The following is an 18487-nucleotide window of genomic DNA, read 5'->3' on the forward strand; positions in this document are numbered from 1 at the left end:
GATATGAAGAGGGAAAGCGCTTGCACCAACATTATCTAAACTTTCTTCCCCTAACACACATGAATTTTCCTCTAGTTTTAGGAGGGAGTTGGTGGAGGCAGTTCTGAGTTATGAAATACTGAAAGGCTACCTCTGGAATAGAGTCATGTCTGTACCTTGTTCAATTCCCCTGGGTGAAAGCAGGAAGCAGGACAGAATTAGAGCAGGAACAGGGCCAGGAAGAAAGGTAGTGCTGACAAGGAAACGGGAAAACAGGGAAAGATCTGGAGATCAGGCCACTCTCTGACAGGTAGATGATGCAAGATAGGGTATCAAAGACCAACTCTGTTTCTGTCACAACTTGTTCGGCTCAGAAGCTACCTGGGGCTGTGGTCCCCTGCAGGGTTATGCCACTCCCCAAAAACATCTCTTGGCAATGGGTGGTAATAAGCATGTTTAGACATCAGTATTTAGAGGGAGATCCCAAAAAGGCAACACTATGCCTTTGTATCCAATGTCCATGGCTTGGCAGAAACCTAACCTCCAGTCCAAGAATATTCAGTACCAGTCTAGGCATTGGTTAGACCTCTCTACTTCCCTGAAGATGGCTGTTCATTCAGCCTCTAAGGCATTCATCTCTCTCTGACTCAACATCTCAACATGAGAATTAATTGGCCAACCTCACACTGGTCAGAATGGCCATCATCAAAAAAATCTACAAACAATAAATACTGGAGAGGGTGTGGAGAAAAGGGAACTCTCCTGCACTGTTGGTGGGAATGTAAATTGATATAGCCACTATGGAGAACAGTATGGAGGTTCCTTAAAAAACTAAAAATAGAACTACCATATGACCCAGAAATCCCACTACTGGGCACATCATATACCCTGAGAAAACCATAATTCAAAAAGATACATGTACCACAATGTTCATTGAAGCACTATTTACAATTGCCAGGACATGGAAGCAACCTAAATGTCCATCAACAGATGAATGGATAAAGAAGATGTGGCACATATATACAATGGAATATTACTCAGCCATAAAATGGAACGAAATTGAGTTACTTGTAGTGAGGTGGATGGACCTAGAATCTGTCATACAGAGTAAAGTAAGTCAGAAAGAGAAAAACAAATACCGTATGCTAACGCATATATATGGAATTTTAAAAAGTGGTACTGATGAACCTAGTGGAAGGGCAGGAATAAAGATGCAGACGTAGAGAACGGACTTGGGGGCATGGGGTGGGGGGAAGGGGAGGCTGGGATGAAGTGAGAGAGTAGCATTAACATATATACATTACCAAATGTGAAATGGATGGCTAGTGGGAAGCTGCTGCATAGCACAGGGAGATCAGCTCGGTGCTTTGTGATGACCTAGATGGATGGGATAGGGAGGGTGGGAGGCAGGCTCAAGACGGAGGGGATATGGGGACATATGTATACATATAGCTGATTCACTTTGTTGTACAGCAGAAACTAACACAACATTGTAAAGCATTTATACTCCAATAAAGATGTGGAAAAAAAAAGAGAATTATTTGGCCAATGACAGTTCCTGCTCTGCGGTACGATCTGAAGTCCTGAGTCCCATTTCCTGAGTCCAGTTGTTGGGCAGCTCCCACTTTTATTCCCTATCTCCCCCTTCACCAGGATTTCTCCAGGAGCTGCCTGAATTGCCAGGCAATTGGCCAGGACTTCAGTCCTTTTAGGACACATAAGTGGGCCCTTAGGGGCCCCACTTATAGGGAAGGACAAAGACCTCTCTGAGGTATAAGGTCTTTTGGGGGATATCTGAAGGAGAATCAGGGAAACAAGGGAGACAGTCTTTCCAAGTACTGTTCGTAGCTCTTACAAAGAGGGGAAGAAGAACAGAAGAGCTGGGAAAGTCTGTGAAGCCTGAATTTGGGAGAGAGGGCAGAGGATCCTGTCGAGCTCAGGGAGGCCTCTCTTACCAGTCTAAATCCCCTCAATCTTCAAGGTTTTTCTCTAAAAGAAGACTCAGTTCAAACAAAGTCAACACACTGAGTGTCCATTCCTTTTCAGCTCTGGACTGGGTGCTGGTAGTAGAGAAGGAAAGCACACTTTCTCCACACACACCACACTTCTGCACAGCATTATGGGATAAAGAAAGTTCCCCAGAAAGAAGTGGAAAGGATTCTTATGGCTGGGCTAGAGTTCAAGAACTCAAGTTAGTCCTGTGTGTAACTGAAGATTTTCTGTTTCCTTAAACAGCTCCTAGGATGGAATTCATTACCAAAAACAAGCACCACCAAGCTTTAGTATCTTTGTGGTGGCTGTCATTGGGAGAACCAAAATGCAGAACCCCATGGCTAGTAACAGCTTTAGCCATGGTGAGTTTAATAGATTTTTCTATTATAAAGTAATACATGCCAAAATTAAAAAAAAATCACCTTGAGTTTTACCACTTGGAGGTAATCTTTGTTAATGTTCTAGTGTATTTGAGTCTTCTGTGTATACTACAGTAGCAACAATAGGGGGTTTCCCTCTCTGGGAGCTGGTGTTTCTCTTGTCCTCATGGTCACAGGGGTGGGCTTCTAGGTACCATGTTGGTTTTGTGTGGTCTTGCCCTTGCTTAGACCAGGCAGAGCCAATCAGAGCCTCCCCCAGAATTGGGAAGTGGGATGATGAGGAGATGTAAAGCTCAAGACTGTAGATTAGGTAGGAGAGAAGGCCATTGGGCAGGGAGACAAGAATAAAGCTGATGTTCAGAAAGAAGCAAACACAAGAGACAGAGAAAGCCTTCCCTAGGTTTCAGGTTCTGGTTCTAGAACTTGCCCTACCCTTCTAAGGTTTGACGTCATGCCTGTCCTTAGATACTATGAGAAAATCTAGTGTCCTTACTGTCTAGTTGCCTTTTTAGCTTATACTAGCTTGAGTTGGATTTTGTTACTGTAACCGGTAAGTACCAACTAATAAATAGGCATAGAACAACATTTTTAAAAAAACACACTGTATCTTATACTGTATTTAAAAAAATTAGTATTAGGACATAATCAACTCTCTATAGTTTTATATAGCTTTCTTAACCATCAGCTTAAGGACAGCATAATATCCATAGAGGGGATGTACAATAACTTTTTAACCATTCACTTATTTTGGACATTCAGGTGGTTTGTACTTTTTCACTATTATAAATAATGCTACACTGAAATCCATATATATTTGCATTTAGGATGATTTCTTAAATAAAGTAGAATTACTAAGTAAAAAAGCATGAGCGCTTTTAAGATTCTTGATACATATTGCCAAACTGCTTTCCCAAAGGACTGTTCCAATTTACAATGCCTCCAGTCATGACCAAGAGGTATAGCGGGCCTTTTAGTATTTTATTTTTTGCTGTGTACCGAGGCATTTCAGGTCATCACATCTATCTATCATCTTCCAAGAGAGCTCTGCTCCAGTCCTTATTTACCTGGTTCCCTCTGGGGAATCTTCTTTCAAAGAATAGAATTTCCTCTGGGCATCATCTGCCAGACAAAATCTCCTGACTTGAGGCCACCAATTAAGAACAAAAGGAGAGAAGACTATTAACACTGCAGCTTGGGAAAGGCTCTAAGTGGAGCACCAGTACTGCCTAGTTAGTAGCTGGCCACCATGCTTCAGCTGGTCCCTGGCCTGTGCCAGCACATCAGCTGTAGGAACTGTGGCTGAAATTACAGAGCCAGGAGGCAAACCTCACAGAGTAAGTCTCCTTTGCTTTCAGACTTGGGGTGAGCCAATTAACCAAAATGGCTCTGGAGTTATTCCAGAGAGAGTGGCAGTTCCTACTCTCTTATGCATTACTGAGTTTTCAAAAATAGCTACTCAGAAACAGGGAGAGAAAAAGATGGTGAAAGATACGAAGCTAGTACTGGGATGGCAAAGAACTGTACTCATTTTTTAAATGGGGAGACAAGGGACCAGTGAGTTTTTAAAAAGATTTAGAATCCTGCTTTGCCTTCTTCATGGTTAGGACTGCTTATCCTAGATTGATGTTCTACTATTCATTCCCATTTCTACTCACCTGGAAACGCTATGACCAAAAAGCCTTTGTTTGGGAGACAGGACAAGTGCCTCAACTCAGGGACACCCACTGTAGCAGCTACGGCATGGGGGAAGCCTCTGCATAAAGGCCCAGGGGACAACCCTCATGACCCAGGAGATAGGAGCCAGGGCCAGAAATTGAGAAACCTTGGTTCCTCTGGGAGGCTTGACTTGGCCTAGTCCCTGACCTTCATCCCTACCCTCAAGCTCATCCTCTGAGCCAGATGTTGAGGAGGCACCTGTCTTTCCTTGGACCAGCTAGAGACACAGGTTTTGGCCTATACAGTATTGTGCTCTGAAAGGTTTTTGAGCCCCAAATCCTGCTTCCCCCTCACCTGCTCCCATTTCAACCTCTTTAGGGAAAGACCATCTCACTTAATGAAGAAACGGGGGAAGGTGTAAAGATCTTTAAAAAGTAGATCAACAATGGCTAAAATGGTAAATTTTATGTTATGTATATTTTACCACAATGGAAAAAAAAAAGATTGACTGGCAGGGCTTGAGGCAGGAGGAGAAGATGGGATGAGGGTGGTCAGTGAAGAGGAAGCAGTCCCTTCTCTTTTTTAATTCAGTTTCGGCCAACACAGACTTTGGAGATGAGACCTTTCATAGAAATGATTCTAAAATCAAGGGAGGGCTTCCCTGGTGGCGCAGTGGTTAAGAATCCGCCTGCCAATGCAGGGGACATGGGTTCGAGCCCTGGTCTGGGAAGATCCCACATGCCGTGGAGCAACTAAGCCCGTGCGCCACAACTACTGAGACCACAAGCCATAACTACTGAAGCCCACGCTCTAGAGCCCGTGCTCCGCAACAAGAGAAGCCAACCGCAATGAGAGACCTGCGCACCACAACGAAGAGTCGCCCCCGCTCGCCGCAACTAGAGAAAGCCCGCGCGCAGCAACAAAGACCCAAGGCAGCCAAATAAATAAATAAATAAATTTATTAAAAAAATAAAATCAAGGGAGTGGGGCAAGGCAAGGGAATCTGGGGTTCTGGAAGGGCCCAAAGGAGGGAGAAAAAAGGGGACCAGATGTTCAGGGATACTAAAGCTTTAAGGAATGTGGTCCAGAGGATCCTTCAGTTTCTTTCCAGGATGTGGATTCTAGTTCCCCAGTGTAAGGAAGGAGGCACAGACCACTGAGGAGAGATGCTGCCAAGGAATTGACAGAGGGCATTTGGTTGGAGAGTCCTTGAGATTGGTCCTTCATCCAGTCAGCACATGATAGGAAGCTGAAGCAAGAGAAATGTCAACAAACGTTGACATTTGGTCTCGGCCCAGAATACTTGTGGATCTCATCTGGATCTTGGCTCCAAATCTCACTTGAGGATTTTTGATAAGTTTCAATTACTCAAGAGACTGAGTGAGCCAGGACGGCACTGGTTCTTGAATCTTTTGCACTCCTTGATTTCCCAAGAAAGTAAAGTAGTAGTCTGAAAGTCTATGGGAGGCCTTCCCAGAGCTGCCATCTCTGATCCCTTTCCTCTGGCCTTGGAAGAGTAAAGAGCTACTCAACTGCGATGGACAATGGACTTGAGGGCTGGTATCAAATAGCTCCTCTCTGTGGCATTTCCTGCCCCTGCCTTTCCTCTCCTTTTCATCCTCTTCTAACTCTCTAACCTCCATTATGCCTGGCAAGCACCACTTTCTGCTCACACAGACACCTTGCAGTTCTAAAACTCAGCTCTCTGGCCAGAGCAGTCTCCTGTTCTTTCCTTTTTGTCATCCCAATAATTAAGCATTGGAGAGCTTGCAATTTGTTTAAAAAAAAAAAACTTGATGTTCACTGAAGACCAACAAGGGGCAGGCAGGGCACAATGAATGCATTTTGGGGAGGGAAAAACACCAAGACCTGGTTCTTGCCAAGAGGACTTTAGTTGAAAGGTGGGGAGTTGACAGACACACAAATTAGCCTATTTTATGCAGAGAGAGGAGCATGGGAGGTAGGAATACATGAAGGGTGGTGGGAGCACAGAGGAGAGAGTGATGGCAGTGGAGGTTTGTTATCCTCCCTGACAAAGAGGGTCAGGCCTGGGAAGGAGTTTGATCAAAGCAGAGGCTCAGCTATTGGGTCAATGGGTACTTTGGCAAGAGGGTTTAGAGCAATGACCGGTGAGGCTTAGCGCTGGGACTAGGACGCCATTCTTACTACTTTTTTTAATCTTCTTTTTAAAAAATATTTATTTATTTATTTGGTTGCACCAGGTCTTAGTTGTGGCCGGTGGGCTCCTTAGTTGCGGCTCACCAGCTCCTTAGTTGCAGCACGTGGGCTCCTTAGTTGTGGCATGCGAACCCTTAGTTGCGGCATGCATGTAGGCTCTAGTTCCCTGACCAGGAATCGAACCCAGGCCCCCTGCATTGGGAGCGTGCACTTATCCACTGCGCCACCAGGGAAGTCCGTATTCTTACTACTTTTTAATGCTGCTGCTAGTACAACCCCTACTCTGCCACAGGGCACTCAGCCCACCCCATTTCTGTGGGTCAAGTACAGAAATGTAGTGGGTTGAGTACATCAGGGGCTTTTCCTTTACCACTGAGATGCACAGACAACTCTCCCACAGGGAAGGGTCGAGAGGATCTAGGTGGGTGGCTGAGAAGTGTTTTTATTGGGAAGGCAAACAGGGATTCAGAGTCCTAAGAGAAAGATATGGTAGCTCTGGTGAAACAAACCCTCACTGCCTCAGGCAGTCACTCTCACCAGGCCTGATTTGTGCAGCAGGGAGGTCAATGCTAAGGGCTCCTGGCAGCTCATGGCCCAGCTCAGAAGTGGAGGAGGTCAGAGAAGGGAAGAAGAGCCATAAAGGCTCATGAACCCTATCTGAGTTTCCCTAGAGAAGTCAGTTCTTCGAGTGGCCAGTTGGTGGTGGAAGAGTAGGGGGAAGGGGAGATTCTAGACTAGCACAAGCTCAAGGCAAGTTTTCAGCTGTGAAGCCAGCCAGTTGCTGGTTACGCATCTTTCCAGGGAAACAATACTCATCTGCAAAGTTAGATGGTCTTGGGGTCCCTGCTGGAGGGCTCCCCAGGCTCAAGGTGGGACAGAGTCTTTCCCTGCCCACCTGTCACTCCCTGGCTGGTGCAGTGACACTGAATGGATAACTCAAGGGTACAACCTCATTCCTGAGGCATCCACAGGAAGGGACCCTGAAACGACAAATAACCAATACCTACTCAAAGACCCCCTGTAGCTCTGAGCCCACACCTCTGAGGAACACCTCTTTTGCTCTGAAGACACTCGAGCAGGCTTCATCTCTTCTAGACAGTTCTGACACACCTGTACAGCTTACATCCTTCCATACCTGCTGAGCCTATCTGTGTACCTCTAGGATAGTACTTCTTCTTTTTTTTTTTCAGTTTTAGTGCACTTTAATGACAGTAGCTTCCAAAATTTTATGTACGCTGATAACAGGGAATAAAATTTAGGGTGGTACTTCTTAAACATTAATGTGCACACAGATCACCTGGGGATGTTGTTTAAATGCAGATTCTGATTCAGCAGGTCTGGAGTGGAGCCTGAGTATACACATTTCACAAAAGCTCCCGGGTGATACCAGTGTTCTTAGTACAGGGACCACACTTTGAATAGCAAGGCTCTAGGCCAGCCCCTCTACACCTACACCATGCGCAGGCAGCCACTCAAAGAGCTCTCTGCCCCAGCCTTAATCTGGTTACATTCTTAGTGTGAAGACAGCATGATGGCTTGGTGGGGGAGGAGATTAGGGAGACTGCCCAAAGCTCATGTTGGGGAGGCAACTCTGCTAAGAGCTCTGGCTGGGCCCAGGCAGGGAGCTGTTCAGAACAACTTAGCCCAGGTGTGGTTCTTCTGGAATTTATCAAATTGTTTAAGATCTCTTGGACACCTGATATATGTATAGCTATGGTGCTAGATGCTTTATGTATGTTATCTCATTTAATCCTCCTAAAAGACCAAGTAAGGTAGATATCATTCCTGTTTTAAAAATGAAGAACCTGGTTGTATAAAGCAATACGTTCAAAGTCACACTTTGAAGGTGGTAGTACTAGGATTTGAATCTAATTTGCTCATTTAAAAATATCCCAGCCCCTCCTCAGAGACATCAGATAAAGTCATGAGATTAACAACACACTAGAACTTCCATAGCCGTGGGACTGTGGTCTTGTAAAGCAGGCACTTTGAAGGCTGGTACTAGTCTAATCATGTCTCCAGTGCTCAGCCGATACTTGGAGCCCCTCTTTAGAAAATGGCATGCATGCTTTCTCATCACCAGCCTCCTGCTCAATGAGTTCTCCATAGGAAGAAAATATTAGAGCCACTGAAGCAGTCAATAACTCAAGATGGAGAGAGAGAGAGACTGGCAGGAAGCAGCAAGCAAGAAAAAGCACTGGGAACTGTGAATGCTGAGCCCACGAGAGAAAAGCAGAGGGCAGCACAAGAAAACGAAATAAAAAGGTCGCAGCCACTAATTCAGTTCTGGTCCCACATTTTCTATTATATTATATTCTAGGCACTGTGCTGGGTGCTGCTGATACAAAGATAATGTGGTCTTTGCCCATGAAGAGCTCATAGGCCAGTAAGGTAAATGAATAAGCAGATAATTTTAATAATATGCCAAGGGCTAGAACAGAGGTTTGTATTGAATATTTTAGATACACAAGATAAAAGCATCTATCCCGCCCTTAGGAATTAGGGAAGACTTCTTCAAAGAAAGCTAAAGCATGAAGGGTGAGGTAGAAGTGAACCAGATGAAGAAAGGAATAGAGAACAAAAAAGAAAAGAAAGTAGTGGGGAAGAAGACACGCATGACTATATGGCAAAAGGAATAGCTCAATTTTGCTGGGATGTTAAATGGTAGAGGGTGAAGTGGCAGGTGATGAGACTAGAACGGGATGAAGGCTTAAAATCATGAAGGGCTTTGTGAGTCATGTTCAGGGCTTTGGACTTTAACTGGAAATAATGGGGAGGCATTGAAGGATTTTAAGCCCATCGTCAGATTTATAGAGACAGATCACTCTGGGAGCAGTGTGGGGAGAATGAGAAGGAATGGTTAAACTAGAGGCAGGGCACTAGACAAGAGGCATTGCAAGAGGTGATAAAAGCTGGAAAAAGGCAGCGTCAGTGGGGTTGGAGAAAAGGGGATGGAAAAGAAAAACATGTCGAGGTCAAACTGCCAGGGCTCAGTGGCTGATTGGATCTGTGTTTGAGGGAAAGACATAGGCAAGGATAACTCCCAGGTTTCTTCCTGACTCAGGTGCCTGGGTGAATTGTGATGCCACCAAATGACAGAGAAGCAGAAATAAGAGTAAGTTTAGTGATTTTGTTTTGGGCAGGGGTGTGTGTATGCATGTCTATAAATATGAAGGGTTGGAGAAAAGAATTTGGCCAACACCAAAAGTGAAGTGGGGGGCAGAAGAAGACTGACAGCTGCGGTCAGAGAGGCAGGGCACCAAGGAGAAACTGATGTCATGGACGTCAGGGAAGGAAAAGGTTTTGAGAAGGAAAATGTGAAACTGGAGGATGGTTGAGGCTGGGGGAAAGAGCCAGCAGAGAGGGGCCAGCTGTTCAAAGACCTCGAGAAAGAGAACTCAAGACATACCGTTCGTTCTCTGGTTTGCTGACATTTCAGCAGAAACAATTTTCTCAACAATTATGGGTTTGATCCTTGGCAGGCTTGAGACTCCCCACAGAGAGAAACCCTTCAATAGAGAAGTCCAGCCATGGTCCAGAGATCAAGGCAGGTCTGCATTTCTTAGGAAGTGTGGGCAAGAGTGGGCTGAAGGCAAGGGATTCTGACCAGGGTCTGGCCAACCTCAAAATAACAGCAAGCAGAGGGGTGTGCAGTTGCCCCAAGTTCTGGCTGCACCACAGTCCTGACTACCTTGGGTCATCACCCCCAGAAGATGGAAAAAAGCAGCAAAGACCCTCGGTTTCGGGACTTTCCTGGTGGCTCAGTGGTTAAGAATCCACCTGTCAGTGCAGGGGACATGGATTCGAGCCCTGGTCTAGGAAGATCCCACATGCTGCGGAGCAACTAAGCCTGTGCGCCACAACTACTGAGCCTGCACTCTAGAGCCCACGAGCCACAACGAGTGAGCCTGCGTGCCACAAACACTGAAGCCCAGGCGCCTAGAGCCCGTGCTCCGCAACAAGAGAAGCCACCGCGATGAGAAGCCCGCGCACCGCAAAGAAGAGTAGCCCCTGCTCACTGCAACTAGAGAAAGCCCACGTGCTGCAACAAAGACCCAACGCAGACAAAAATAAAAAATAAATAATTTATTAGGAAAATGAAAAAGACCCTGGGTTTGTAGTCCTTGGGCAGGAAGCCTGCAGAGACTTAACAGGAGCAGCCTGGGAATCCAGAACAGAGGGATTCCCAGAGGAAGAGCTTGCATTGAGATCTTTCTAGAATCTGGAACACCTGCTCCACCAACCGCAAACATCCAGCAGAGGCTCAATCTTAGAACCTATACTCTGAGTGATCATGATTATTTAGTGATCATGATTTCTCACTTTTAAAACCTTCAATAATACTTTTCTGCAAAAATAAACAAAGTAAAACTGAAGAGTCTTTTGACTTACTTATTAATCAGATACAGTCATGGAGTCTAAATTGCATGTCTCCACTGTGAGAAAAGTTAAGAAATGGTACAGTTAGAGTTGGTGTAGATCCTAGTTTTTCTGTCTCCTGCATCCAAACATCAGAACCCATGGGTGAGCGGGCAGGGCACTGAGGTATAGGAAAGCCAGGCCTGCGCTGGGGCAGAGGACTGGCAAATTCAGTGAGGCCAGACACAAACCTTGACTTTGGGGGCCTATTGCATTTTGAAAAAAATTATGTTTAGAAGATGAAGAGGCACTTCCCTGGTGGTGCGGTGGTTAAGAATCCACCTGCCAATGCAGGGGACGTGGGTTCGAGCCCTGGTCCAGGAAGATCGCACATGCCATGGAGCAACTAAGCCCGCGGGCCACAACTACTGAAGCCCGCGCGCCTAGAGCCCATGCTCCACAACAAGAGAAGCCACCGCAGTGAGAAGCCCGTGCACTGCAACAAACAGTAGTCCCCTCTCGCTGCAACTATAGAAAGCCCGTGTGCAGCAATGAAGACCCAACACAGCCAAAAATAAATAAATAAAATAAATATATTTTTTAAAAAAAGAAGATGGACTGTGTTTGGCTATTTACAAAAATAGGTCTATGAATGCTGCCAGAGTTGAATGGACGTTTTGTGCCATTTGATGCATTTGAAACAACCCAACAAGCTGGAAATTTTTTGCTGTTAAAGGGATGCTTGTTCTGTAGAGTTAAATCTTGGTTCCAATTAGAAAGGAAACTCCAGAAAGTTCCTATGTCCCCTGGCAGGAGAACAATGCTTTTTCTTCACTCCACAACCTTGTAGCAGTCAGAAAGTTAGTTACAAGGCCTCACATCTGGGCTTCTAAGAAGCCCAGAATAACCATTTCCAGGAGTATTTTGGCTTCTATACGGACACCTAATTTCATAGGCAGTAGGAATCTGCCTTGTTCATATTATAACTTTCACTCTTTCCCCTACTCCCTTCTATCTTTCACTCCAATGAAAACCTAAGCATTGGATCCTTGGTGATTTTATCCTACTGCAATGTTTAAGAGAGTAATTATCAACTCCCTGTTACATGTAGGTGGAACTAAGACAAGTCCTCTCTCTGTAGATAGGAGAACTGACGGTCTATGGAGAGAACCCGAGAATCCTGGATCCCAGTCTACAGTCAACACAGGGCTGCTTTGGATTCTGAGAGAATTTTGCCACCCACCCCCCTCTGGCCCAGCTCCAGCCAGCTGCAAATTGTCTGGATCCAGCCGCTTCAACACACTGATGTTATCGGCCTCGCAGTGCCTGGAGCATGCAGATAGGAACAGGCAATGGCGCCGTCTCACCGGACGCAGTAATGTAATTTAGTTTCTGAAATCCAAGTATAAAATCTTGAAAGCTGACTTTTTTTTTATCTACCTCAGGAGGGGGGGCGATGGTGTGGAATTCCCAGCAGAACCATCTAAATAGGGAAACGGCTTCTGTCATGTATTAATAAATAGTTCAAAGCAATGGAGAAACATACAGAGAGGTTTCGTAGGGAAAGTAAGTGTCTAGTCTTTCTTGCTTCCTCTCTCCTACTTCCTCTGAGCTGTGAGGACCACTCCATTTGTGTGAGCCCCAGGCTGGGGCTAGAAGCACCTCTCCCGAGCATTCCTGTGAGCGTCCCCTGAGCTAGGGAGATGGAACAGGCACCAGCCTCCCCTGGGGGCATGCCATGGCAGTTTGAGTGGGTCTCAACTAGCCCTTTTTTTTTTTTTTTTTGAAAGAAGTTCCTCAGACCAGGATGAAGGCAAATAAACAGTCACTTGCCTTTCCTTCCATTTCCCCAACCTCACCTCTTCCCCTGGCTTACTATACTTTGCGTCACTGGTCTTCTTTGCTCCTAATGGAGCACCAAGATCCTTCCCCACCTCCTGCTCCTCTTCTGGCTAGATCTTGTCCTTCATGGCTGAGCTGACACATCACTCCTTAAAAGTAGCTTCCCGGGCTTCCCTGGTGGCGCAGTGGTTGAGAGTCCGCCTGCCGATGCAGGGGACACCGGTTCGTGCCCCGGTCCGGGAAGATCCCACATGCCGCGGAGCGGCTGGGCCCCGTGAGCCATGGCCGCTAAGTCTGCGCGTCCAGAGCCTGTGCTCCGCAATGGGAGAGGCCACAACAGTGAGAGGCCCGCGTACCGCAAAAAAAAAAAAAAGTAGCTTCCCATGAACACCAGGCTACGTTAGGTCCCTCTACAACATGCTCTCATAGTCCTTCCCCTCATACATTTCAACTCCAAGTCACCTTCTCGTGGGGACTGATCACTGCTAGCTGAGCAGACACAGCTTTCTTTGTGACTCAAGGGTCAGGCTCGGATTTTGCTTGATAAACACTCCCATCACTATATAAGTAAGGCCCAACTCTTATTGTCAAGTATCAGAGGAGTGGGCAGCCCGCTTGGAATCCAAACCATCAGAAAACCCTTTGGAGGGAGATAGGGGTTGGGCTGCTCTGATCCTCTGTTCAGAGTGCTTTCTGACAACCTGGGGCTTGCAGCCATGTTTACCAGGCAGTGAACCACCGGAGGTAGGGGAGTTCTTGGGAGTTCAGACATAAGGGCAAGGAGATGGCAAAAAGAAACAAAAAACCACAAGAAATCTCCCCAAACAGTAAACACAACCTCTGGCTGAAGAGTAGGACCTGGGGCTTCCTGTTTTGCCTGTGAATTGCACTGAGAGTCTAGACAGGTCGTTTCACTCTCTGAGCTCCCAGATCTGTTTTTATTTGGGCCCTGAGATTCTAGAAAGAGCCTCCAGGCCAGAGAGTAAATGAGTTGTCCCAGGTCAATGCCAGACGGCAGCCCTGGGATTAGAATTCATGGGCCCTTCTTTCCAGCCGGCTGCTCCCTCCCCTGAGTCCTGAACTGTTTCTTCTTCTAAATGCTCAGGATTGTATTCAATTTAGTAAGGTTTGTGGTCACATAATTACTGCTCCTAAGTAAAACAATAACTACAGAGCATCCGCTGTAAGGAAGGCAAACATGGGGGCGCCTTTGACCTTGAGAGAACAGCCAAAAGCAAGCTCTGGCTGAGGTTAGGCCTGCTCTACTTGAACAAAAACCAACGCAAACAACTCTCTTGGGATCTGGCAGAGACCTCATCTGTTCTCATTTCTTCTCCAGGCTTCCTTGTTTGTCAAAAGCTTGCGCTTAATACCATAGTAAGGGCCTCTCCTGGAAGCTGGAATACACTATTTTCAGGCGCAAGAGGGATGGTCTAGGATCCAGATCCTCTGAGCATCTTTTCATCTATAAACTAGTTACTACATTGTTAATGCTCCCATCTCCAGGAGTACTAGACAGCTACACCTCTTCAGGTGAGGTTGGGGCAGCCCTAGTCCTAGCCCAAACTCTGACAGGTCCACTCAGGCCTCAGGGAACATTGAATGTTCTTTTCTCCTCCCTGCCTTCCACAGTCCCATTATGACTGGCTAGTGCTAAGAGAGGGAGCCTGCAGCTGTTCTCTGGTGGTTTCACTATTGCTGTAGCACCTGCTTCTTTGACCAGAAAGTTCTCTGAGGATAAGGCACGTAATGGCCTTTGGGCTCAGACACTGCCTTCAATCAGGGACCCAGGAGCCTATGAGAGGTGGAGAAAGCAATGGAGGAGATCTTTGCACAAGGCCCAGAGCAACGCTGTTGGAAGGGATTGGATCCTGAGTGTTTTCACTCAGGCTCAATGCAGGCAGACTTACCTTCCCTCCTCAATCACCAGCCCAGGCAATCAAAGTGCACAGTAACCTCATTTGCTGGCTCTGATTCATTTAGACATGGACGAGGCCTGGAGGTAGAGGAGGAATTTCAACTAGAAAATCCAGGCCCTAGTAGATGATTATGATTCCTCTGTCCTTCTAGACTCCTCACGTACACCCCTCCTCTAAATGATTTGGGGAATGAGGAAGGGAACCCCTTTATAGTGCGAATTTAACTCTCCTCTACCTAGAGGCCATGTGCATGTCTAGGGTTGGGGCGACAGGCTGTCTCATTTCTGCTTCTACTTGCTACACCTGCCCCCCCGACTTTATGTCAATGCCCTTCCCCTAAAAGAAGACGTCTTTAAATTCAGTGTACTCCCACTGCCAGGCTGAAGGTACACTGACAGCTCGTGAAAGGTTCCGGCTTCAAGCCTTGAAACCTGCTCAATGCTTCTCCTCAGTTTCCCCTGCCTCATACCCCCCACTCTCAAATTGAAGAGGGGAGTACAGGGGTATTATAGACAAAGGCTCTTTTAACACTTCTTGTTCCACTAGACTCTTACCACCCACCCCCTATCCCTACTCACTCAGAGTCCTACAGCCCTGAGGTAACAGGATGGCAGATCCTGACCAGGGACAGCTCAGGAAATGACATGGTGGTCTTGAAGGCTTATTTCACTTTCACAGTGATGGTGACCTCAACAGAGAGCTCAGTCAGGATAGATGCGTATGGGTGTGGGGTGGGGCAGGGGTTGGAGGGGATAAGGGGGAGTCCCCAGATCCATAGGACTAATCTTAGAAAGAGAAGAGGCCAGGCCCCTTTCACAGCTAGAGACGTGCGCAGGAAAGCTATTCAAAATCAGATAGGTAAGGGCCTTAAGGACTGAGGCACCTAGACTTTGCAGACCTGGCAGGGACTGGGCTCCTTTATTTATTTATTTATTTATTTATTTTTGCGGCAAGCAGGGCTACTCTTCATTGTGGTGCGCAGGCTTCTAACTGCAGTGGCTTCCCTTGTTGCGGAGCATGGGCTCTAAGTGCACAGGCTTCAGTAGTTGTGGTGCACAGGCTCAGTAGTTGTGGCTTGCGGGCTCTAAAGAGCAGGCTCAGTAGTTGTGGTGCGGTGCACGGGCTTAGTTGCTCCGTGGCATGTGGGATGTTCCAGGACCAGGGCTTGAACCCGTGTTCCCTGCATTGGCAGGCGGATTCTTAACCACTGTGCCACCAGGGAAGCCCGGGACTGGGCTCCTTTAGGAGCTATCCAGGGTCCTGAACTGCCTCCACCTGAAGACCTTGGTGGCTCTGGACAACAGCCCTGCCTGCCAATTAATGCAGAACTTAAATGTCCCTGGCTCCTCTCTGCTCACCCCTGATACCAGCTGCCTGCTTGGACCCATGACCCACACGGCCTGAAGTAGTTCCAGAATGACTCTAATCACCCTCTATAGCTGCAGCCTGGGCTTCACGCCAGCAGCCTGACTCCCTGGCCAGCTTTTCAACAAGAGGTGAGTTTGAGGATATCGGTGTGTGTGAAAAACTATCTCCCAGTCCCTGTGGAAGCTCAGGACTAAACGAGCCTGGCTCAGGGACAAGGTGACCATAGGGAAGGGAGAGAGTTCTCCATGTGACACATCCTCAGACAGCTCAGCAGCTCCTCCCTTCACCTCAGCGGTTGCTGCACACACTCAGTTCACACATGCACACGCATACACAAATGCCAGATTCTCTGTACTGTCACTGCAGAGCCTGTATGCTGCAGAAGAGGTAGAGTCTTCTTTGTCTGCACTTGTGCAGAATGCACTTGCTTTGTTCCCATCATGGACATTACAGAAATTTGGCAAAGAGCACCGAAACTTAAATAAATAAAATAAAGTATTTCTTTCTTTTTCTGAATTCAAGAGGAATTCATGGTCATTGTAAAAAGTCCAGATAGGCAGAAAAGAAGAAGAAAAAAGTCATCACCCTCAATCCTACCATCCAGAGCTATATCCTGTGTTAACCTCCTGGCGTACAGCCTGGATTCTTGTGTGTGTGTGTGTATGTGTGTGTGTGTGTGTGTGTGTACATGTGCACACACATGTGAGTCTTGATAAGAGCAGTATAGTGCAGTGGTTAAAATCATGGGTAAGTTCTGCCTCTTCCATTTACTTACCTGTGTGGTCTTGATCAAATTTCTAACATCTCTGGGCCTATTTTTCATCTTTAACATGGGGAAAATAATAGTACACACCTCACAGGGTTGTTGGAAGGATTAAATGGGATAATGTATATAAAGTGCTTACCACAGGCCCTAACACATGGTAAGCAGTCATACACCCTCAGAGAAATTATTCTGTAATACTATTTAATGCCTAATTAAAAAACACAGATTATTCTCCATCTCAGATAAAAGCTGAAGAGAAGATGAATAAGTTCAGTTTACTTCATTTCTTGTCTGGCCTGACTTTCTAGGCCCCCCGGGGGATAAGCTGGGTCTTGGGAAAGAGAATGGCCGTCTAGCTCAGAAAGGTAAAAAGCAGTCCTTGGTCCAGGGCTTCTAGCTTTTAGCCTGAGTTCTGCAGCCAGGAGATGGCAGGGGCTTCCTTCCGGTCAAGGTCCTCTCCTCTCCTTGAGCTTTGGGCCCCAGCCCTCTGGCCCACTTGCTCTGGCCAGCACTTTCTGCCTCTCTGCCCTGGAGTATCCCACTCTCCTCCAGGGGCTTCTTCCTCTTGTCACCCACACAAGTCCATCTGCCTGGCTGAGCCTGCTCTCTCACTGTCAGGGTCCCAGCCGTTTGATTCCTATATCTATCCCACCCCACCACCCCACCTCTCCATGCCTGCTCTCTGACACTGACTTCCTAGTTAAAACCCAATGGTCTTTTCTCAGGTGATCTTCCACCACCTTTCAGTATCATTGGGCAGTGCTGACCAGGTCTTTCTAGAAATTCTGTTTTCTCTTGGCTTTTATGAAAACATTCTATCCCTGTTTTGACCACCCTTCCAATGGTTCCTCCTCTCATGCTCCGGACATAGATGTTCTTCTCAGTAAGGCCACTGGCTCTCTTTCTACATGGTCTCTCCTGGCATGTGGAAATATAATAGTAACATAAACTTATTATTTCAAGTAATATCTCTCTGGGTTCTACTCTCAAATCTATATCTCTATCTCTGACTGCTCTCCTAAGCTCCAGGCCCACACTTCTAACTGCCTACCACTTCTGATGTCATACTCCTCCCCCAAGCCTAGTTCTTCCTTTTTTAACTATCTTTATTTTGTTAATGACACAACCACTTTCCCAGTAAACTAAACTCAAAAAATAAGCGGTCATTTCAAAATTTTTTTATTTTGAAATAATTTTATATTTATAGAAGAGTTATGAAGACAGTGCAGAGAGTCCTTGTATGCCCTTGACCCAGCTTCTCCTAATGTTAGCATCTTACAGAACCATGGTACATTGATCAAATCAATACTATTCACTAAACTACAGACTCTATGCAATTTCTCCAGTTTTTCCATTGATATCCCTTTTTCTGTACCAGGATCCATATTGCATTTCATCGACATGTCTCCATGGTCACCTGAGTTTCTCAGTCATTTCTTGACTTTCAGGACCTTGACTTTTGAGGCATACTGGTCAGGTATTTTCTAGAATGTTCCCTCAATTTGGATTTGTCTGCTGTTTTCTCATGATTAGACTGAGGTTATGGGTTTCTGGGAAGAATACCACGTAAGTGATGTGTCCTCATCACAACATATCAGAGGGAACATGACTTATTGCTAGTGATGTTAACTAATCACTTAGGGTGGTGTTTGCCAGATTTCTCCACTATAAAGTTACAATTTTTCTTTTATTCTGACCGTATTCTATTAGTTGTAAGCTAGTCACTAAGTCCAGGCCACACTCAAGGGAAGGGGAATTAAGTTCCACTTCCTAGAGGGGGGAGGATCAAAGAATTTGTGGACATATGTTAAAACTACCACAGTAAATAATACACATTTTGGGAGAGATTCTGATAGGCTATGCAAATATCTTGTTTTTCCTTAAAGTTTCATCCCCTAGTTTTTAGCAATCAGTGGATCCTGCTAGCAACAATTATTACTATGATGTTCTAATGGTAATTTTAAAATTTCCCTCATTCTTTCTATAAATAAATGTAAACTTTAAATTTTTATAAGCTTTTCTATACATAAAAATTGGAATTCTTGTGC

The 18487-nt window shown here is 46.1% G+C and overlaps 1 protein-coding gene across 7 annotated transcripts in view; it reads right to left on the bottom strand.

The window, feature by feature from the left end:
- The window catches only part of FAM219A (family with sequence similarity 219 member A), a 55060-nt gene that overhangs the window by 13590 nt on the left and 22983 nt on the right, over window positions 1-18487 (bottom strand). The gene's annotated exons all lie outside the window — the stretch shown is intronic.

This window comes from Pseudorca crassidens, chromosome 7, assembly GCF_039906515.1.
Source record: "Pseudorca crassidens isolate mPseCra1 chromosome 7, mPseCra1.hap1, whole genome shotgun sequence".
Lineage (NCBI taxonomy): Eukaryota > Metazoa > Chordata > Mammalia > Artiodactyla > Delphinidae > Pseudorca > Pseudorca crassidens.